The sequence below is a fragment of the Tamandua tetradactyla genome, chromosome 3 (genome assembly GCF_023851605.1).
Source record: "Tamandua tetradactyla isolate mTamTet1 chromosome 3, mTamTet1.pri, whole genome shotgun sequence".
Classification (NCBI taxonomy): domain Eukaryota; kingdom Metazoa; phylum Chordata; class Mammalia; order Pilosa; family Myrmecophagidae; genus Tamandua; species Tamandua tetradactyla.
The window spans coordinates 150604021-150628746 of NC_135329.1; the positions used below are offsets into that span (position 1 = coordinate 150604021).

Below are 24726 nucleotides of genomic sequence, written 5' to 3' on the forward strand. Positions count from 1 at the left end.
ATTACCTCTTTTATGAGGCAGTTTCTGTATTGTGCAAATAAATGAAGAACATCCAAATGAGGACAAAATTAAGAACTTGCTGTAGCAAAGGAGTCAGCCACTATCACTTGCATTTGGCAAGACTTAAAGGCAGGCAGAGGAGTAGAAAATCTTTACAGGGGAAAACTTCAAGTGTGCCCTAAGTGGAGGCTGTTGGCATGGGGAAGTTGAAGGGGGTGCTAACTAGAAAGTGGGGTGTCTTAAGTGGTTGGTTAGGGGAGCATATTTGGCTTTCACTGGTTGATCTTAAGATGGAAGCTATCGGTTATTGATCAAGTCCTAGCTATTTTGGGCTGACTGTTAACAGGTATTATGATTCGACTTCCTGGGATTGGTTGCTATAGATAGTGGTCAGCTTCCTGGACTGTATGTTGCAGGCAGCGGGCCAGAGTATAGTGGTCTGGTTATTGCTGCTAGTGGGTCAGACTTTCCCAGCCGTTGTCCATTTGTATATTCAGTCTCTCAGTGTTTAGGGAGGGCAAATGTGGCTCCAATAATGTTTAAGCACAAAAGATAGCGAGCGGCCTATGAAGAACACTGAGCAATGTGCCTAAGGTAACTGGACTATGTAGATACCTAATGAATACTTGTGAGCTGAGTAATAGACCAGCTACAGTGAGTATGCTATGCTTAGTATGTAAACATAAGCTTATGATATTTAATAACATGAGAAGAATAATAACAATTACTATCATTGACTGGTGTTTCCAATATGCCATGCACTTTGCTAAGCAACTTATAGCCTCTATTTCATCTTTTTACAACCCTGTGAGTTATGTACTTATGTTCATTTTCCTGGTTATTTAAGCCTCAAGGCAGTTCAGTGATTTTCCCAGTCATTCAACTAGGAAGTTTCAAATCTTTAAGTATGCAGGAATATGGAGTCACTTTTCTCTTCCTCCAAAGCCTATGTTCCTAACCATTATGCAATTCTAAAATCTTTATGCATGACTATGTCATGTTCTTTATAGAAGTGAGGATTAAGGAGATTAGAACAAAGAGCAATGATTATTTAGGTAGGGTAGAAAATAAAAGTTTTGCTTAGAATAATACAATGGTTAAGCTTATGTGTCTGGGTTTTGATATCCAGTTGTTAGGTCAGGAGGGCACTGGCCTGATTATTATTGTGGGGGGCGGAGGGTATCTCCTGGATTTAAACCATCAGTTGATTGCATCAATGGCTGATTAACATCTTCAATGAACAAAGGAGATTGCTTCCAACAATAAATGAAGTCTCATCCAATAAATTGAAGGCCTTAGGGAAAACTGATGATAGAAGAATTTCTATCTCTACTTCAGCCAGCCAGCTTGTCCTGTGAAATTCAGTAAAACCTTCACTGGAATTCCCACTTGCTGCATGTCCTACAGAATTTAGACTTGCCAGTCAGTCCCGGTTGTGTATGAGCCAATTTCTATAATAAATCTCATAATACTTGCATACATATGTATCTCTTGCCAGTTGTTTCCCTGGAGAACCCTGACTAATGCAGATAACTTCACATTCTTTCCATGTTTCTATTCACTAGTGGCATGAAAGACACATCTAAATCTGAATTAGCATTAACAAAAATACCTGGATAAGTCACTTTGTTTTATATGTTGATAAAATCGCTTCATTTTTCTTTCATGTCTGTGTTTGTCTTAAAAGGAAAACTCCTGAGAAAAAGCAGTTTTGATTGTTTTAATTTTTGAGCATGTTGTAAAAATTAGCAAATAAAATTTTTTTGGTTTAAGATTTTTATTTCCAATCCTACACCATTCTTTTGGGCCTGGTTGACTTTAAAGAATCTATAAGCTTTACATCTACTACATTATACCAAAAATCTTCTTTAATCCATTAGAAAAAAACACAGTTAACACTTTAATGTATGCATTTTCACCCTTTTCTCCTAAGTTTGTATATTATATGTATTTTCACACAAATGAGATCAAACTTCTCATGCAATATTAAAACCTACTTAAAAAAAAATTTGTGATACAACAACATACAAACATATACATTCTTAACATACAAACATTCCATACATGGTGTATAATCAATGGCTCACAATATCATCACACATTTGTATATTCATCACCATGATCATTTTTTAGAACATTTGCATCATTCCAGAAAAAAAGAAATAAAAAGAAAAAACTCATACATACCATGCCCCTTACCCCTCCCTCTCACTGACCAGTAGTATATCCATCTATCCAATATATATATATTTTTAGTTTTTAACATTTTTTCCTCCTATTATTTATATATTTTTAATCTGTATGTAAAACCTACCTTTTAATTTAACTACATAATAGGAACATTTTCCTATGTTGTTTATTATTCTTCTGCAACATGATTTTAAATGGCTGCAGAATATTCCATTGTAAATATTATTACAATTTATTTAAAATCAATTCCATGTTTTTGGACCTTTAGGTTGTTTTAAATTTCTTACTATTTATTATAAACCAGCTGAGATCTGTAATCAACAACCTTGTAGCTAAATATGTGGGCTACATACCTAATTATTTTCTTAAGATAAATTCTCAGATGTAGAATTGCTAGATCAAAAAATGTGTGCATTTTTAGGTTTATGATATATGTGTCTAAACTGCCCACAAGAAAGGTTGTACTAGATAAATCTATGAAAGTACCTGTTCCCACACTGTGCTATTTAAAAATTTTATGTACCCCAGAAAAGCCATCTTCTTTACCTAATTTAATCATATGGGGCAGACCTATTGCTTGGGTGAGATCTTTTTGATTAAGTTGTTTCCTTGGAGATATGACCCTCCCAGTTGTTGGTAGGACTTCATGATTAGGTGGTTTCCATGGAGATGTATCTCCACCCATTCAAGGTGGGTCTTAATTTGCTTATTGGAATCTTTTAAGAGGAAACTATTTTGGAAAAAGCTTCAGAGGTGACACAGACAGAGACGTTTGGAGATGCAGAAAGAAAATGCCTCCAGGGAAGCTGTTTGAAACCAGAAGCCAAACAACAAGCAGTTGCCAGCCTCATGTCTTCCCAGCTGATGGAGGTATTCTGGGTGCCATCAGCCTTTATTCTTGAGTCAAGGTATCTTTCTCTGGATGCCTTACTTTGGAAGTTTTTATAGCCTTAGAACTATAAACCTGTAACTTAATAAATCCCCTTTATAAAAGCCATTCCATTTCTGGTATATTGCATTCTGGTGGCATTAACAAACTACACACCTTCACCAGCATTGAATTTGATAAGTTTTCAAAAAAGATTTGGTGAATGACAAGAAAAATCTTGTTTTTCCTAATTAAAAATTACTTATGAGTTTCCCCTATTATGCAAAGCAATAATAGTAATTAAAGAAAATAATTTATTTAAGAGGCCCAAAACAGTAGCCATAGCACCAAGAGCAACAGCACTAATTAACACATTCTTTGAGCGTATACACATTTTTGTTACAGCTTTTACTTCTGGTGTTGTGCTTATATTAAATAGATTTTACTTATATTTTCTCCTAGTGCTTGTAAGAATTTACTTTAAATATTTAACCCATATTAATTCATATTGATGCAAAATATGCAGTCTACTGAATTTTATATTTGTCTTAATGCTTTGTCATTTTTTCCATTCTCCTTTCTTGTGCAGTAAGTTCCCATCTATCTCTGGGGTTTCTGCTCTATTCCATTGTTTACTTGTGTGCCATTGTGCTGATATCATTATGCATATATTTCATAACTTTGTAGTATGTATTAATGTCTGGTAGGATGTCACCCCTATTTGCTCTTCCCTTTCAAAGATAATTTAGCTATTCATGGATTTTATAAAATTATATGCATATAAAATCATTTCATATAATAAATATACTATATTATATAGGTATATATTTCCCAACAGAGAACATACCATACATAATATTTTGCAACTTCCTTTTAAATACCCCAGAAATCTTTCCTTAGCAGCACATACTTATCGGCCACATAGTGATAATTTCATATTATGCATGAGAAATATTAAGCTGTATTTAACCAATCCTCTAACATTATATTATATACAAACTTACTTCATTTGGCTCATGTGTGAGTTTATCTGTCTGATAAATACTTAGAACTGCAAATAGTCAAAAATTGTATATATTTTTTATTTGATTAGATACAATTTTGTGAAATGCCTTCCTCACAAAGATTTTTCTAATTTACATTGTTTGACAAGGATTTTGTAAGTGTAGTATTGCCAATTCGCCTTTCATAGAGCTTTATCATCTTTGTTCTGGCATGTATGTGTGTGTGTTTGTGTGTGTGTGTGTGTGTGTGTGTATGTATGTATTAATACACTGAGGAATTTTATTTATTGAAAGTTCCAAATTTCAGTTTTATTTTTTACAAAACTCTGAATATAGCGCTTAACTTGATTTTGACAGAATTTGTATCATGAAAAATCCACGATAGCCAAAATAATATAATGTTGCATATAACGCATAAGTGTACCCCTCCCATCCCAGTCCATATATATTTTAAAGTTAGTTCATCTGATTCCTCAAATTTTTCAGCTGAAATTTTGATTAGATGTAATTTATACATTGTCATCTTTATAACATCAAATATGCAATACAAGGCATTTATTCAAATCATCTTCTATTTCTTAATCAGAATTTTTAATTTTTCCTCAAAAAAGTTCTTATTAATTTTGTTTAAGTAGATTTCTGGATTTTATAATTTTTGTTACTGTGCTAATGGTACATTATTTTTATTATATTTTCTACTTGTTTATTAATAATATAAATAAATGCTATTAATTTCCATAACTTCACTGAAACTCTCCTATTGATTCTATCAGTTTATTTACTCTCTGTTTTTTAAAAACATTTCTGGATAGATTTCATCTGTAAATAATGAATTTTTACCTATTTCCTCCCAATCTCTGTATTATTTGTCTCTTTGTATCTCTTTGCACCATACGTTTCTCAAGGATCTTAATCTTCAAATGTAATGGAAGATTGTAGTATCCCATGCAATGGGTATTCCCTAGAAGGAGGCTCAGAGGACACAGCAATACCTAGCATTTACTTAATAAAGCAGTGGTGGTGTTTGATGCAAGCAGATTTGTTGGTGAGCTCCTGTGTTGGAGACCCCTTGGGGACTCACAACTGTGAAGAAATTTGTAACAAGCTGGAGATCCTTGTTAGCAGGCTGAGACAAGAAGCAGCAAACTTTGTATAATTTCTTAGTATAATTCCATTCAAACTCAAAAACAGGCAAATCAAGCAGAAACTTTGCTTTTATTTGCATTCTTGGAATGAACTGTACTCTGTCATAGTGTATTGCTCTTTTATTATACTACTCTATTTTATTGCTTACTTTACTGTTGATGATTTTGTTTTTCAGTCTATTTTAGTTGAAGTTTGTTATCAGAATTACACTGTTATACTTAAATGAACTGAAAAGCTTTCTATCCTTTTTTATGTTCTGAAATAGTTCAAATACTCTAAGAATATTCATTCATTAAAGGAGTCATCTAGATCCAGTGTCTTTGGGGAGAGAGAATGAATGTTCTTTAACAGTTCTTCAATTTCATCTGTAGTTATTTCTGCGGTATAGAAATACTACAGATTTTTGCCTATTCATCTTGTAACCTGACACTTTGCTGAACTCATTTATTAGTTCTAGCATCTTTGTTGTAGAGTTTTTGATACTTTCTATATATATAGGATCATATCATCTGTACATAATGAAAGTTTTACTTCGTCCTTTCCAATTTGAATGCCTTTTATTTCTTTTCCTTGCCTGCTTTAGCTAGAAGTTTTTGCATAATGTTGAAATAACATGCTCACTAATAATATATTTTTTCAAATATTTTGTTAACACTTTTCTATGCATCACAAATAAACATTTTTTAAATTCTCCCTTAAAAATTTTTTTTAACCCCTGATTCTGCAGTCCTAGACTTTTAAATTCATGAAACAGTAATGACTATTAATCTAAATTAACTTATGGAAAAAGATGTGCAGGATATCACACAAGGTATCAATAATGGAATAAGAGAATAAGCTCAGATTTCCTTCATGGCCCCATTTTCATCTGTATCATTTTGGTTGCAGTTTATTGATAATTGAATCTCTTCTAAATATTAGGTAAAATTAGCATGAAATTCATTGGCAATTAGATGAGAAATATATTAAACTATAGGACAATGTAATTGCAGAGCTAGTTGCTACATGGTGCATCATGGAAAAACAGATTGAGGTACACAGAAACATTTAGCAAATGACTACTTTATTTATACATAGCACAAAGGGTCCAAAAGAGCAGGGGAAGAGATCCCATCATGGCTGGTCTCCCAGGGAGGCTAACTACTTGAATCAGGGTTGGTGGTTGGCAGCTTCATACACACAATTTCTTTGGAGAAGAAAGGCCAATCCATGCTGCCAAGAATGAAGTGTTTATATAACTCAAGGGAATAGCGCCCTGCCACTTAGGGTTCCTGTCCTGATAAGCATCTGGGGCTGCTTGTTCCCAGTTTCCTGGACCAAGATATGGTCAGACCTTTTCATTAGACTGAATTCCCCAGGACAATGGCATGGAAACCAATTGAAACATCTGTGCACAAGAGAAAAGGAGGCAGGAAGTAGATGAGGCCCGGGAGATGGCCGCTAAGCGTATGTCTGTAGCTTCCTCAGCAATAACAATAAAATAATGCTTTCCTGAGAAAAGAGAAAATAACTAATTTGAGATGAGAAACAATCAGTACAGTAATCGATATTTAATTATTTGTTATTTAATTGTACATACATTATAATTGATTATTGAGATAATAAATTTCATAATTGTCAAATGTTTTGCTTAATATACCATGTTAATCACAGATCAGACATCTGGTGAAACTGCTTTGAAATGTCTAAACTAATATATAATAAAAGAATTGATAAGTGATACAATTAGCTTTGAACATATTTTTGTTTTATTTTGTTTTTGTTAAAAATACCCTTTTTGGAGTATGGATTTCCAGCATGACAGCGTACAGAACTCCAGTGACCTGCTCCCCAGTGAAACTGCTGAAAATAATTTTTTAAAAAAACACAATCATTTAAATACTGAAGATATGATTCAAGGGCAAACAGCGGTTAAAGTAACATCTATTGTCCGGTGAAGATGGCGGCTTAGTAAGACGCGCGGGTCTTAGTTCCTCCTCTAGAACAGCTACTAGGGGAGTAGAAACGATACAGAACAGCTCCCAGAGCCACAACAGAGATCAAGAAGACAGTGTACCCCATTCTGGAATGGCTGACTGGCTGGGAGAACCCGCTCCAGTGAGATCGCCGAGGGGCGCGGGCTTCCCCGGGCTGGGGCGGCAAGCGGCCGGAGTCCCTCCCTCCCTCCTTCCCAGGCCGGCTGGGAGAATTGGACAGGCGGTCCCCTCAAGCCATGGTGGCTGGCACCCCCCCCACAAGCGCGGCCCCCTGGACCAGCTGGGAGAATTGGATCGGAGATCCCCAGGCCGCGGAGAATGGTGACTGGGGTCCCTTCCAAACATGTAGCTTCCTGGTCCAGCTGGGAACGGTGCACTTCCCCGGGTCACGGTGGCTGGCGCCCTCCCACCACGCTTGGCGCCCGGGGCCGGCTGGGAGATTCAGACAGGCGCTCTCCCGGGCTGCAGCGGCCGGTGACCCTCCCCGCGTTTGGATCCTTGGGCTGGCTGGGAGATTCGGATTGGCACTCCTCCAAGCCACTTCGGCTGGTGAACCTCCCCCACAGTGAGAGCTTTCCAAAGTTAAAGGACCCACAGCACCTTTTACTGGTGGGACCCGCAGACAAACGAGTGCCACGAGTGCCACCTACTGGGCAGAATAAGAAAAACAGAACCCAGAGATTTCACAGAAAAATCTTTCAACCTGTTGAGTCCAACACCCAGGGAAATCTGATTAAATGCCCAGACGCCAGCAGAAGATAACGGATCATGCTCAGAAAATTGAAAATATGGCCCAGTCAAAGGAACAAACCAATAGTTCAAATGAGATACAGGAGCTGAGACAACTAATGCTGAATATACGAACAGAAATGGAAAACCTCTTCAAAAATGAAATCGATAAATTGAGGGAGGACATGAAGAAGACATGGGCTGAAAAAAAAAAGAAATGGAAAAACTGAAAAAACAAATCGCAGAACTTATGGAAGTGAAGGACAAAGTAGAAAAGATGGAAAAAACAATGGATACCTACAATGACAGATTTAAAGAGACAGAAGATAGAATTAGTGATTTGGAGGATGGAACATCTGAATTCCAAAAACAAACAGAAACTATCGGGAAAAGAATGGAAAAATTTGAACAGGGTATCAGGGAACTCAAGGACAATATGAACCGCACAAATATACGTGTTGTGGGTGTCCCAGAAGGAGAAGAGAAGGGAAAAGGAGGAGAAAAACTAATGGAAGAAATTTTCACTGAAAATTTCCCAACTCTTATGAAAGACCTAAAATTATAGATCCAAGAAGTGCAGCGCACCCCAAAGAGAATAGACCCAAATAGGCGTTCTCCAAGACACTTACTAGTTAGAATGTCAGAGGTCAAAGAGAAAGAGAGGATCTTGAAAGCAGCAAGAGAAAAACAATCCATCACATACAAGGGAAACCCAATAAGACTATGTGTAGATTTCTCAGCAGAAACCATGGAAGCTAGAAGACAGTGAGATGATATATTTAAATTACTAAAAGAGAAAAACTGCCAACCAAGACTCCTATATCCAGCAAAATTGTCCTTCAAAAATGAGGGAGAAATTAAAACATTCTCAGACAAAAAGTCACTGAGAGAATTTGTGACCAAGAGACCAGCTCTGCAAGAAATACTAAAGGGAGCACTAGAGTCAGATACGAAAAGACAGAAGAGAGAGGTATGGAGAAGAGTGTAGAAAGAAGGAAAATCAGATATGATGTACATAATACAAAAGGCAAAATGGTAGAGGAAAATATTATCCAAACAGTAATAACACTAAATGTTAATGGACTGAATTCCCCAATCAAAAGGCATAGACTGGCAGATTGGATTAAAAAACAGGATCCTTCTATATGCTGTCTACAGGAAATATATCTTAGACCCAAAGATAAACATAGGTTGAAAGTGAAAGGTTGGGAAAAGATATTTCATGCAAATAACAACCAGAAAAGAGCAGGGGTAGCTATACTAATATCCAACAAATTAGACTTCAAATGTAAAACAGTTAAAAGAGACAAAGAAGGACATTATCTACTAATAAAAGGAACAATTAAACAAGAAGACATAACAATCATAAATATTTATGCACCGAACCGGAATGCCCCAAAATACGTGAGGAATACACTGCAAACACTGAAAAGGGAAATAGACACATATATCATAATAGTTGGAGACTTCAATTCACCACTCTCATCAATGGACAGAACATCTAGACAGAGGATCAATAAAGAAATAGAGAATCTGAATAGTACTATAAATAAGCTAGACTTCACAGACATTTATAGGACATTGCATCCCACAACAGCAAGATACACCTTTTTCTCAAGTGCTCATGGTTCATTCTCAAAGTTAGACCATATGCTGGGTCACAAACCAAGTCTTAACAAATTTAAAAGATTGAAATCATACACAACACTTTCTTGGATCATAAAGGAATGAAGTTGGAAATCAATAATAGGCAGAGTGCCAGAAAATTCACAAATACATGGAGGCTCAACAACACACTCTTAAACAACAAGTGGGTCAAAGAAGAAATTGCAAGAGAAATTAGTACATACCTTGAGGCGAATAAAAACGAAAACACAACATATCAAAACTTATGGGACGCGGCAAAGGCAGTGCTAAGAGGGAAATTTATTGCCCTAATGCCTATATCAGAAAAGAAGAAAAGGCAAAAATGCAGGAATTAACTGTCCACTTGGAAGAACTGGAGAAAGAACAGCAAACTAATCCCAAAGCAAGCAAAAGGAAAGAAATAACAAAGATTAGAGCAGAAATAAATGAAATTGAAAACATGAAAACAATAGAGAAAATCAATAAGACCAGAAGTTGGTTCTATGAGAAGATCAGTAAGATTGATGGGCCCTTAGCAAGACTGACAAAAAGAAGAAGAGAGAGGATGCAAATAAATAAGATCAGAAATGGAAGAGGAGACATAACTACTGACCTCACAGAAATAAAGGAGGTAATAACAGGATACTATGAACAACTTTACGCTAATAAATACAACAATTTAGATGAAATGAACGGGTTCCTGGAAAGACATGAACAACCAACTTTGACTCAAGAAGACATAGATGACCTCAACAGACAAATCAAAAGTAAAGAAATTGAATCAGTCATTCAAAAGCTTCCTAAAAAGAAAAGTCCAGGACCAGATGGCTTCACATGTGAATTCTATCAAACATTCCAGAAAGAATTAGCACCAACTCTCCTCAAACTCTTCAAAAAAATCAAAGTGAAGGGAAAACTACCTAATTCATTCTATGAAGCCAACATCACCCTCATACCAAAACCAGGCAAAGATATTACAAAAAAAGAAAACTAAAGACCAATCTCTCTAATGAATATAGATACAAAAATCCTCAATAAAATTCTAGCAAATCATATCCAGCAACACATTAAAAGAATTATACATCATGACCAAGTAGGATTCATCCCAGGTATGCAAGGATGGTTCAACATAAGAAAATCAATTAATGTAATACACCATATCAACAAATCAAAGCAGAAAAATCACATGATCATCTCAATTGATGCAGAGAAGGCATTTGACAAGATTCAACATCCTTTCCTGTTGAAAACACTTCAAAAGATAGGAATACAAGGGAACTTCCTTAAAATGATAGAGGGAATATATGAAAAACCCACAGCTAATATCATCCTCAATGGGGAAAAATTGAAAACTTTCCCCCTAAGATCAGGAACAAGACAAGGATGTCCATTATCACCACTTTATTCAACATTGTGTTGGAGGTTCTAGCCAGAGCAATTACACAAGAAAAAGAAATACAAAGCATCAAAATTGGAAAGGAAGAAGTAAAACTATCACTGTTTGCAGACAATATGATACTATATGTCAAAAACCCGGAAAAATCCACAACAAAACTACTAGAGCTAATAAATGAGTACAGTAAAGTAGCAGGTTACAAGATCAACATTCAAAAATCTGTAGCATTTCTATACACTAGTAATGAACAAGCGGAGGGGGAAATAAAGAAATGAATCCCATTTACAATTGCAACTAAAAGAATAAAATACCTAGGAATAAATTTAACTAAAGAGACAAAAAAACCTATATAAAGAAAACTACAAAAAACTGTTAAAAGAAATCACAGAAGACCTAAATAGATGGAAGGGCATACCGTGTTCATGGATTGGAAGACTAAATATAGTTAAGATGTCAATCCTACCTAAATTGATTTACAGATTCAATGCAATACCAATCAAAACCCCATCGACTTATTTTTCAGAAAAAGAAAAACCAATAAGCAAATTTATCTGGAAGGGCGGGGTGCCCCGAATTGCTAAAAACATCTTGAGGAAAAAAAACAAAGCTGCAGGTCTTGCACTGCCTGACTTTAAGGCATATTATGAAGCCACAGTGGTCAAAACAGCATGGTATTGGCATAAAGATAGATATATCGACCAATGGAATCGAATAGAGTGCTCAGATATAGACCCTCTCATCTATGGCCATTTGATCTTTGATAAGGCAGTCAAGCCAACTCACCTGGGACAGAACAGTCTCTTTAATAAATGGTGCCTAGAGAACTGGATATCCATATGCGAAAGAATGAAAGAAGACCCGTATCTCACACCCTATACATAAGTTAGCTCAAAATGGATCAAAGATCTAAACATTAGGTCTAAGACCATAAAACAGTTAGAGGAAAATGTAGGGAGATATCTTATGAAACTTACAATTGGAGGCGGTTTTATGGACCTTAAACCTAAAGTAAGAGCACTGAAGCAGGAAATAAATAAATGGGAGCTCCTCAAAATTAAACACTTTTGTGCATCAAAGAACTTCATCAAGAAAGCAGAAAGACAGCCTACACAATGGGAGACAATATTTGGAAATGACATATCAGATAAAGGTCTAGTATCCAGAATTCATAAAGAGATTGTCCAACTCAACAACAAAAAGACAGCCAACCCAATTACAAAATGGGAAAAAGACTTGAACAGACACCTATCAGAAGAGGAAATACAAATGGCCAAAAGGCACATGAAGAGATGCTCAATGTCCCTGGCCATTAGAGAAATGCAAATCAAAACCACAATGAGATATCATCTCACACCCACCAGAATGGCCATGATCAACAAAACAGAAAATGACAAGTGCTGGAGAGGATGCGGTGAAAGAGGCACACTTATCCACTGTTGGTGGGAATGTCAAATGGTGCAACCACTGTGGAAGGCAGTTTGGCGGGTCCTCAAACAGCTGAATATAGAATTGCCATATGACCCAGCAATACCATTGCTGGGTTATCTACTCAAAGGACCTAAGGGCAAAGACACAAACGGACATTTGCACACCAATGTTTATAGCAGCATCATTTACAATTGCAAAGAGATGGAAACAGCCAAAATGTCCATCAACAGAGGAGTGGCTAAACAAACTGTGGTATATACGTACGATGGAATATTATGCAGCTTTAAGACAGAATAAACTTATGAAGCATGTAATAACATGGATGGACCTAGAGAACATTATGCTGAGTGAGTCTAGTCAAAAACTAAAGGACAAATACTCTATGGTCCCACTGATGTGAACCGATATTCGAGAATAAACTTGGAATATGTCATTGGTAACAGAGTCCAGCAGGAGTTAGAAACAGGGTAAGATAATGGGTAATTGGAGCTGAAGGGATACAGACTGTGCAACAGGACTAGATACAAAAACTCAAAAATGGACAGCACAGTAATACCTAATTGTAAAATAATCATGTTAAAACACTGAATGAAACTGCATCTTAGCTATAGGTGTTTTTTTTTTGTCTGTCTGTTTGTTTGTTTGTCTTTTTTTTCTTTTTCTTTTTCTTTTTTTTACTATTATTATTTTTTATTTTTTTCTCTATATTAACATTCTATATCTTTTTCTGTTGTTTTGCTAGTTCTTTTCCTAAATCGATGCAAATGTACTAAGAAATGATGATCATGCATCTATGTGATGATGTTAAGAATTACTGATTGCATATGTAGAATGGAATGATTTCTAAATGTTGTGTTAATTTCTTTTTTTCTTTAATTAATAAAAAAAATTGGAGAGCAAAAATTTTAGTTGTCACTGCACAGCAATGTAAAAAATTCATTAAAGTTATCAAAACATTTATTACCAAATTATTTTCTTTGGGTTCATTTTGCCTCAATTTATTGGAATAATAGATATGTAAAATACATTATTTTATGTTAAATTATGCTCTTTAATTATTGGAATGGCTGGACAGAAATGCCTAAGATTGTTAAGCTGTGTTCCAGTGGCCTTCATTCTTTTATTTTGGGGGGGGTGCATGGTCTGGGAATCAAACCCAGGTCTGCCGCATGGAAGGTGAGCATTCTAACACTGAACCACCCATACATCTTATTCTTGAAAACAATTGTATAAAGATAAAACTTATACAATGTTACAGTGCGATTGTGAAAACCTTTTATCTGATGCTCTTTTTATTGAGGGTATGGATAGATGAGCAGAGATATATAGGTAAAAACATAAATAATAGTGGGGATAAGGAATAAAATGAATTGGATAGATGGAAATACTAGTGTTCTGTGAAAAGGTGGGGTAAGGAGTATAGTATGCATGAGCTTTTTCTTTTTTGATTTTGTATATTTTTCTGGAATGATGTAAATATTCTAAAAAATGATCATGGTGATGAATATACAACTATGTGATGATACTGAGAGCCAGTGGTTGTATATCATCTATGGAATGTATGTGTGTAAAGATTTGTCAATAAAAATATTTACAAATATAAAAAAAAGCAACATCTATTAAGAAAATTCACAAAAACTTGGTAAGAAAGGCAAATGTCTATGTTATTTGAAAAAAGATTGCTCCCAGCTTAATAAGGCAGAGACTCCATTCCAGACTGCTGCAGTCAAGAATGGAGGGATCCTTCTTCCCTCAACTTCCAATCACAGGGTTTTCTTCCTAGGAGGAACAGCACACAACATTCTCATCCAACAATCTATTGCTGAGACTTAATCCCAGGTGAATGAGGTCAAGGGATATGGAATCCATTTTCTGCCCAATCCCGAATTGTAGAATGGAGGCACTACCTCAGGCATGGTGCACTGAGAGTCCTAGGTCAAGATAGCCCATCCCTGGCTCATGAAGTAGTGGTTCCATGCCACACAGAGGCAATCTGGGAGGACCTCAGGCTTCTGTCCCCCTCCACCAAGAGCTCAGCTCCTAGATGGGGATGTAACTCAGAGAGAAACTCACTACTGTCCTCAAACCCAGCTCCAGAGTTCTGGATCAGAGATTTTGCCTAAAGGAAGAATCAGGCTGTGAAGCAGATAGATCCTTGGTCTCCTCCCAAAGAAAGTGATTTCATTTGCAGCAAAGCATAAAGAAGTTTAAACCTAAAAGCCCTCTCAAAATAGTGGAGATTGTGGTAAAGGAAAATGGGAAGAGATTCATGGATCTAATGAAGATACAGCCTAGACTACAGACTGTCTAGTTTGCAAGCCCTCCTGCAATCAGAACAAATATCAAACACTGACCTCAGAAACTATTCACTTGAAAGAGCTACAATTTAATTAGATTGTAGCACAATTTATTTCTCAGGGCATTGTTGTAAACAATAAAGTAATTAGCTGGCAATTAGTGGAATTTAACAGCTAGGTGCGATCAGGGAAAAAGTGGAAAAAAGCCATACCAGTGTCACTGTCTTCCTAAGGTGACTATGGGCATACCCAAAACTCACCTCCTGAGGAACAACACAAGAGGCTTAACACTATGGGGAAAATAGACTTCACCCAAATAATCCTGCCAGTCACTAAAAATAAATAAGAAAATAATGATACTAAGCCTTGTCAGGAGGGACAAGAATCCAGAGTTGCTACAATGTATTATCTAAAATGTCCAGTTTCCAACAAAAAAATTCAAAGTCATGCAAAGAAACAAGAAAGTATGACCCTTACAACAGGAAAAAAGCAAGCAACAGAAACTACTGTGAGAGTGACTAGATGTCAGATACAAGAGAAAAAGATTAAAAGTAACTTTTAAAATATACTCACAGAACTAAAGGAAAATTTCATTAAAGGAAAGTATGATGGAAGTATTTATTGATAGAGAGTATCAATAAAGAGATAGAAATTTTTTAAAAGAGCCAACTGGGAATTCTGGAGTTGACAAGTACAGTAACTGAAAAAAAAAAATTCATTAGAGTTGCTCACCAGATTTAAGCAGAAAAAAAGAATTAGCAAACTTCAAAATAGAAAAAGTAATGAAGAAAAATGAACAGAACTTCAGAAAAATTTGAGACACAATTAAGTACACTAACATATGTGTAATGTGAGTAACAAAGGGAGAGAAATGAGAAAAAGGAAAAGAAAAAAATATGGGTAGAAGTAATAGCTAAAAACATCTCAAGTTTATTGAAAAATGATAGCCTACATATCCAGGAGGCTAAATGAATTACAAGTAGCATAAAATCAAACAAAACCACATGTAAACACTTCATAGTAAAAATGCTGAAAGTCAAAGAACAGCATAAAATCTTGAAGGCAGCAAGAGAAAAATGACATCACTTACAAGGGATCCCCAATAAGATTATTTGTTTACTTCTCAGCAGAAACGATAGAGGCAAGAAAGCAAAAGGATAACATATTCCAAGTGCTGAAAAACTTTCAACCAAGAATCCTATATCCAGCAAAGCTGTCATTTAAATAGGAGGACAAAATAAAGACTTTCCCAGATAATAAAAAACAGAGGATTCATTGCTAGCATTCCTTTAAAGAAGGAAATGTCATCAGATGGTAAATTAATGATAACAATATATTGTTGAATTTGTAATAATAGGTGTAATATGTATAATGATAATACCACAGTAAGTGTTTAGTACTATAATTAAGCTAGTGTTAATCACAATGTGATTCTGATAAGTTAAGATATATATGGTAAATCCTAGAACAACTGGGTTCTGTTTGCAATTTTAAAAAAAAAGAATTTTGCTGGGAACTCCTCAAAAGTAAACACTTTTTAAAAACATATTTACAGGTTTTAACTTAATGCATACTCCATTGGGAATTAATTATATAACATTTATACAAGCATTAACATTTCCAAATCACTCTGAGCAGTGAGCCCTTCAGTTCTTATCTGTAGCCAAAGATAAAAGTTAGGCAGTTTTTGAAGGCAGAACTGAAACATAAATGGTCAATCTGAGACATTGTTGACAGATGTTATGTTCCTTTACCTAAAGATGTTTCCATTGAGCAAGGGACCTTATGCTTCCTTTTCTCTGTGCTCTGATCTTCCTGAAGCTTCAAAATTATGTTATGCACTTTCTCTGTTTGTGTACTCATTCTTGGAGTAGGAAACCAGTTTGTCAAATTCATAGGTAGTTCAAAATTGAGAATGGGTTCTCAAAAAAACTCTCTTCATATTGCACAATCACAGTTGTTTTACTTTGGCGCTTTTGGATTAGACCCTTTTATAGCATCTTTTACTTCCATTTTTAACTTCCCATTCCACCTCTAGATACTCTTAAATTTTTTTAACAATGTTTGACTGAGAAAGGCTTTTGAGTGAGTCCATGAGTAGGATACAAGGTTGTTTACAGATAGGCTTTATTTTTTTTCTTTTCACTTTTTTTATTTAAGAAAACGAACAGTACACTTAGAACCACCAAAAATGGATATCTTATTTAGCTTAACCACAGGCATATTTAAATAAAGTATCCATATAATCATTGTAAAGCCTGTGTTTGTGCAGTAAGTTTCATAAACTAATTTAAAATCAAGGCAACAGGGAAAAATGCTACAAATTCAGATAGCACTGTTCTTAAATTCTAAGTATTAAATACATAGCTACCATTTGATCAGCTGTCAAAATTGTGAATGTTCTCAAAATATCCAGTAGAAAGTTCTTACAAATATGTGCATTGCTATAGTAATAACCTATGTTACCAAGATGTAATGGAGAGGCTGGAAGGAACTGCCTGAAAATGTAGAGCTGTGTTCCAGTAGCCATGTTTCTTGAGGATGATTGAATAATGATACAGCTGTCACAATGTGACTGTGTGATTGTGAAAACCTAGTGTCTGAAGCTCCTTTTATCTACCTTGTCAACAAAGGAGTGGGACATATGGAATAAAAATAAATAATACGGGGAACAAATGCTAAAATAAATTTAGTTTGAAATGTTAGTGATCAATGAAAACAAGGGGTAAGGGATATGGTAGATATAATCTTTTTTTTTTTTCCTGTGTTTGTTTTATTTCTTTTTCTATTGTCTTTTTATTTCTTTTTCTGAATTAATGCAAATATTCTAAGAAATGATGAATATGCAACTAAGTGATGATGTGAATTTCTGATTATGTTGTTTTATTTTGTTTCTTTATTTTTTTAATTAATAAATAAATTTTAAAAAACAGTCTAAAAAAATAACCTATGCTACTAAATGTTTTCTTGATTTCAGGAAAATATGAAAATACAAATATTTTTACAATTAACATATGGAAATCTTAACACCTAAAATGGATATCTTAGTTAGCTTATCATAGGTATATCAAAAAAAATTCTAAGTAATTTAGCTTGTTTATACAATATGTTTCATAAACCAATTTAAAATTAGAGTAAGGAAGGAAAAAGATCTATAGATACAGATATCTGAGTTTCTTAAATCCAAAATATTAAACACTATCTTAAATACCATTTGATTAACTGTAGATAGGCTTTAAAAGCAACTACCTTATTTCTGAATTGCCATTATCATCAGTAAGGAATCTGTGATCACTGCTTTCGTCTTGGTTGCTGTGATCTGAGAAATCAATGAGATCATCTTCAAGCACTCTTTCACCTTCATCTGACTCATCACTATAGTTTAGTCTGATTTTGTTTAAGCCATCTGTATATTGTATAGAACTTAAATATTCATTCTGTAGGCCATTCTCACTTTTATCCTATCAACAACTTACTGGCAAGCAGATTCTCCTTTATTTGATTCTTCATTTTCACTTGCATGATGATTTTTTTTTTCAAATGACATTTCACACTGCGTGTTTCTCTGAAAACAAAGGTCACTTTCTTGACGTCCAGCACTTGAGTCAGTTACAGCTATGCAATATCTTCTGTTAGCATCTTCTTAATTATAGACTTGGCAGTGAACAACAGTCCATTTCATTGGCTGAAGAAAAAGAAATACAACTGTCTTCTACGGTTGAACATTTTTATATGACTGTATTTTCATGGTAATGAAGATTAGGCTCATTCTTTGGTTTTTCCAAACCAAGGAAACAAATAACAGCCAAAAAGCAGTGCATATATACAAAAATAATATCCTTCTCTCTTCATGCTAGGTCCATATTTTTACTCTCCCAAGTTGCTTTTTCTGTATTGATGCATTGGTTGTTTCATGAAGGTTTCTTCTCTCTGATTAAGGCCTTTACAGAAAAAAGAACTGGATATATGTATTCCATCATTCTTCAATTTCTCAAGCACCAAATATTTCAAATAAAAGTATATAATAATGTCATTTAAAAATGCTGCTTCCCATTTGGGCAGTGCAAGTCCTCATTGGTAACAGAGATGCCTCCCTTAGCTGGAGGTGGTGGATATACTATTAGTTTTTCTACAGGACCAATGAAGATGGTGTGGCTGTCTCCAGTTACTTCTTCATCAAAAACTGAAATTATTGCTTGTTTTGAAGTTTTATTTTATGTTCAAAACACACATTTTAAAATTTTGTTTTCTTTTTGCACACAACTTCCTTTGATGCTCTTCATAGGTTCTTGTACAAGCAACAAGTCTGCTATTACCTTCTTCAAAGGGAATTTTTGCAGAGAATTTGGAAACATTATTCTTTAGACCAATGTCAGTAATGATATTTTCAAATACTGTATTTGCCCAAGGATGAAAGTCAGTTAAAAAATTATTGTTGTGCTGGTTTGATACTGTTTTGTATTCCAGAAACCATGTTCTTTAATACTGATTCAATATTGTTGGTTGGGATCTTTTTGACATAGAAAGCAGGGAATCTGGGGTAAGATTGTTCCCAAAGCAGGGCGGGCCACGGTGGCTCAGCAGGCAAGAATGCTTGCCTGCCATGCCAGAGGACTCAGGTTAGATTCCCGGTGCCTGCCCATGTAAAATAAAATATTAAAAAAAAAAAAAAAAGATTGTTCCCAAAGCAAACTGTAGTGTGAACTTAAACTATTTTTGTGGGAAAAAATCAAAAAGACCAAAAAAGACCTCTGGCTGTGGGCTATGACCCAACATCAAAATTAGAATAATATTTTAGCTTGCATGATGTGTGCAGTTAATCTAATGGCACAGGTGAAGTAGGAGGCTAAATCCTAATTGTTTAGCATCCATACCCTAGATTTTTACTTTCTCTGGTGGTTTCTACTTTCACAGACAGAGGACCTCTTCCCTGAGACACTGGGACTGTCAACTATTTAATAAATAAGATCTCTAGCTTGTTTGCATGTCCAAGTTTCTGAAGCAAGCACTTTGTGGTGGCAGTAGAGGGGAGTGCTCCAGTCCCAAGAGGCCATTTCCAGACTCTAGCTTCATGAGGAGGTGGAGGAATAAAAGCATTGAAAGAATCTTCACTCTGGGGAAAATGATACTCAGAAAAGTTAAAGTCAGAAGAGGAAATGGTGGAGATGAAGTTAGAAGATAAGAGAGAGGTCATCTTTCCATTGTGCAAAACTCTCCAGCTATCTCTTGGAAAGCAGCTAGAGGCATGGGGTTGGCTTGGCCTCCTCCCCTCCCTTCTAGGTGCCTCCTCAGGAAGGCCTACAGCGGGCAGGCCTCAACATTCTATCTGCACAGGTGGTGCAGCCCAGCAGGAGGCCTCCTTGGGACCCTGAGCAGCCCTGCACCTCTGTGCCCTAGGGCCCCGCAGGTCCTGCCTGGATCTCCTGAAGCAAGAACACGGTGCTGGTGGCCTCCAGGAAGGCCTGGGAGCATCCAGCAAGTCCTCAGAAGGGTGGGAAACACAGGACAAAATTAAACACTTTTGTGCATCAGAGAACTTTGTCAAGAAAGTACAAAAGGCAGCCTATGCAATGGGAGATGATATTTGGAAACCACATGTCATGGTTAGGTTCATGTGTCAACTTGGCCAGGTGGTGGTGCACAGTTGCCTGGTCAGGTGATGGTGCCCGGTTGTCAGACAGCGCTGGCCTGTCTGTTGCTATGAGGGCATTTCATGGACTTAAATCATGACCATATTGGCTGCATCCACAGCTGATTGCATTTGCATCAGCTAAGGGGAGTGTCTTCTGCAATGAGTGATGCTTAATCTAATCACCATAAGGCTTTTAAGGAGGATTCAGAAGAAACAATCACTCTTCCTGCTTTAGTCAGCCAGCCTCTCCTGAAAGTTTGTTGAGGGACTTCGATGGAGCTGCCAGCTATTGGCCTGCCCTGCAGACCTTGGACTCTACGTCCCCACGATTATGTGAGACACTTGTATACATTTTATATTTGCAGATATCTCCTGCTGATTCTGTTGCTCTAGAGAACCGTAGTTAATGCACCACATATCAGATAAGGGTTTAGTATCCAAAATATATAAAGAGATTCTTCAACTCAACAACAAAACAACAAACAATCCAATTGAAAAATGGGCAAAAGACTTGAACAGACACTTCTCAGAAGAGGAAATACAAATGGCTAAAAGGCACATGAAAAGATGCTCAACTTCACTATTAGGGAAATGCAAATCAAAACCACAATGAGATATCATCTGACACCCACTAGAATTGCCATCATCAAAAAACAAAAACAAACAAAAAACCAGAAAACAACAAATGCTAGAGAGGATGTGGAGGAAGAGCCATACTTTCTCCTGTTGGTGGAAATGAAAAATGGTGCAACTGCTTTGGAAGGCAGTTTGGCAGTTCCTCAGGAAGTTGAGTATAGAATTGTTGTATGATTCAGCAATCCCATGGCTATTATCTATTCAGAGAGCATGATACATATTCAAGCAGACATTTGAACACCAATGTTTATAGCAGCATTATTTATAATTGCCAAGAGATGGAAACAGCCCAAATGTCCATCAACAGATGAGTGGCTAAATAAGCTGTGGTTTATACATACAATGGAATATTATGCAGCTGTAAAACAGAATAAAGTCATGAAGCATGTAACAGCATGGATGGACCTTGAGGACATTACGCTGAGTGAAATTAGACAGAAACAAAAGAATAAATACTGTATAGTCTCACTAAAATGAACTAACATTAATGAGTGAACTTGGAGAATTGACATTAAGAACACCGATTATCAGGAGATAAAAACAGGGTAGAGATTGGGCAATTGGTATTGAAGGAATACAGACTGTGCAACAGGACTGAGTGTAAAAATTCAGAAATGAATAGCACAGAACTACCTGATTATAGCACAATAATATACATACACTGAAGGAAATTTAATGTGACTATGATTGAGGGAGAAGGGCTGGGGCATGTATGAAGACAGAAGGAAAGATAAAGAATAAGACTGAGACAGTATAATTTAGGAATGCCTAGATTGTACAATAATAGTTATTAAATATACATTTAAAAACATTTAAAAATGTTTGTGCATGAGGGAGAACTAGTGAATGTCTGTATTGCAGGGTGCTGAAAAATAGATGGTATATGGGAAAAAGTACAATCAATGTAAACCAGGGTCTTTAACCAACAGTAACACTGTAAATATGCTTCCACGGAATGTAACAAAGGCATTACTCCAAAACTAAATGTCAACAGGCAAAGGAATTGGGAAAGGAGTATGGATTATTTGTGGAAGAAAAGAAAATGTCTCCAGATAGAGTAAGGTGGTGAAGGCATGTCTGTACACTTAGTCTGGCTTGTATGATGTGTGAATAAACTGTTTACAAATGGGAAAAATAAAAAAAGAATTTTGCATCCATAATCATAAGTGGGATAGGTGTGTGCGATTTTTAAGTGGAATCATTAGGTTTCATTAAAATAGCTTAGGTGTTTTAGTTTCCCAGGCCAGTCAAGCAAATACCATGCAGTGGTTTGGCCTAAACAATGAGAATTTATTAACTCAAGTTCTGAGGCTAAGAGAAAGTCCAAATAAAGGTGTCATCAGGCAATATTTTCTTCCTAGAGACTGGCATTCTGTGGCTGGTTGCCAGTGATCCTTGGTCCTGAGCTCCTCTGTCACATGGCAATGCAGATGGCAACCTTTCCTGGCCTCTCCCTTATCTTCTGGGTTCCATTGACCACCAGCTTCTTGCTTCCGGTGGCTTTCTCTCTGTCTGAATTCCATCCTACTTATAAAGGGTTCAATAATAGGATTAAGAGATCCTGTTTGTATTGGGCCACACCATAACTGATACAACCTCATCAAAACATCCTACTTACAATGGGCTCACACCCACAGGAATGGATTATGTTTAAGGACATTGTTTTTTTGTATGTCATCTCCAAACCATCACAGAATGTTTCCTTCCTTTAATACTTCTGAAACAGTTTAAATAGCATCGGAATTATCTGTTCCCTATGCATTTCTCTGAAACCTCTGAGCCTGATGCTTTTTGTTAAGAGAAGGGAGATAAAGGATTAGGTTTTTCACACTTTAGTTCTTCTATGACAACTGTCTGTTTGGATTTCTTTCTATTCTGGATCCAGTTTTGGAAGATTATATCCATCCCCGTTTTTAACTTCAAAGTGTCATTTATGATTCTTTTGATTTCTTCTGCCTAAGTGATCTCCCCCTTTTTCATTTTTCATTCTGTTTGTATTTTCTCCATTTTCTTTTCTTGTTAAGGTTGCTTAGTAGATTATAGTATGCTGTTAGTGGATTTTTCATAAGAAATATCTTTTGGATGTACTAATTTCATTCTACTATCTTTATGTTTTCAAATTTATTAATTTATGATTATCTCTATTAATTTTTTCCTCTATTTCCTTAAGATTAATTTGTGATTTATTTTCTAACTTTATTGATATATTTTATCTTTCCTTTTTATTAATAAAAATATTTAAGGCTATGAAGTTCCCCTGAGCATGGTTTTATCTGTATCCCAATAGTTGTCATATGTGTTTATTGTTTTTATGTTCTATATAGTCTCAATTTTACTCTGAATTTTATCTATTACCCAAGGGTTAAGAAAATTCCTAATTTTCAAATTTCTAGGTAGTAGTGGCAGAAGCTTTTTGTATATTTTACTATTAATTTCTACTATAACTGCCTCATGATCAGAAAATTTTGTGTCCTCTTCCTTTTTGGAACTTATTGAGATTTTCTTTATGGTTTAATACATGGTCAATTTTTGTAAGTTTTCTGTGGATATTTGAAAGGAATGTATAGATTCTGTTTTGAGGACACAGGATCAGATATACAACAATAAGAACTATCTTATTCATGATATTATTTAGATGCTCTATAACTTTACTTATTTTTTGTCTTCTTGGTCTATTATGAACTGAAGTGATTAGTCTCTTACCACTAATGGGTTTCTATTTTTTATTGCATCACCCTGCTATTTTTGCTTTATGAATGTTAATGCCATTTTATTTGATAGATAGATATAAATTATTCATATTCCTAGTAAATTGTACCCCTGAACATTATAAAGGGCCTTTCTTTTTTTATGTAATGGTTTTGGGCCTGGATCCAACTTTGTCTGGGATAAGAGGGCAATCTCTGCTTTCTTTTTTGTTGCATTTGCCTGATTTACCTTAGCATATTCTTTTTTTCAACCTTACTGAATTGCTTTGCTTTAAGTATATCACTTGAATTCAGAATTAAATTTGGTTTTGCCTTGTGATAGAATCTAAATATACTTTTCTTTTAATAGGTGAATTTAGCTTATTTATTTTTATTGATTTAACAGATATGTTTGGTCTCAATTTTTTCATAGTGTTTTTTGGTAATCATTTTATATTTTTAAAGATATTTCACTGGTAGTCAGTTTTCTTTCATTTTTTTCTCCTTGTGTATTTCTTCTGTTAAATAGAAAGGCTTGTATTGTTCTAGTTGTTATTTTTGTAATTACAACTTTATATAATGTCCCTATCTTCTATATTTAAGAGATTTCTGCTATTTTCCTATGATAAGCATTGATTAAATTATTATACTGTGAAAATTAAAGCTGTGAATAAAGCAGATACAAGATATATTTATCACTATAAATAACATAAATATTAACAAATATATTGTATACAAACATATCATAAGTATATTCCTATAAATATGGGCTATCTATGTATTTCATCATTTTGACCCTCCTCTTCTTCTCAAGACTAAACTAGGTCCAGGGGTGCTTTCATGGCCAGCATGTGTACCTTGCTCCCTCTGTTATAAAAAAAGGATTTATACTTTGGAAGTAAAAGTACATGGTTAGAAATGTTCTTTGCTGCCTCTTTTTTGAGATTTACATCTTTGCAATCCTCTTTCTGCTTTCTCCTTGCCTGTTCCCCTCTGCTTTGGGAGAACTAACCCATTACTTTGTATCTGTGATTTTAGCTGTTTCCTTAGTTTAATGGAAAATACAGAACGAGAATGTCTTTCTTTCTTTCTTTCCCTCTTCTTTTAATTC

At 35.4% G+C, this 24726-nt stretch overlaps 1 long non-coding RNA gene and 1 pseudogene across 1 annotated transcript in view; both read right to left on the reverse strand.

Annotated features, from left to right (window-relative positions):
- Positions 1-6264: 6264 nt before the first annotated feature.
- Positions 6265-24726, reverse strand: part of LOC143676417 (uncharacterized) — a 39245-nt gene continuing 20783 nt past the window's right edge. The window contains exon 3 of the long non-coding RNA XR_013172069.1: positions 6265-6699. This is a non-coding gene — a long non-coding RNA (uncharacterized LOC143676417). The remainder of the gene's footprint in view (positions 6700-24726) is intronic.
- Positions 16375-20132, reverse strand: LOC143676816 (sentrin-specific protease 6 pseudogene; annotated as a pseudogene).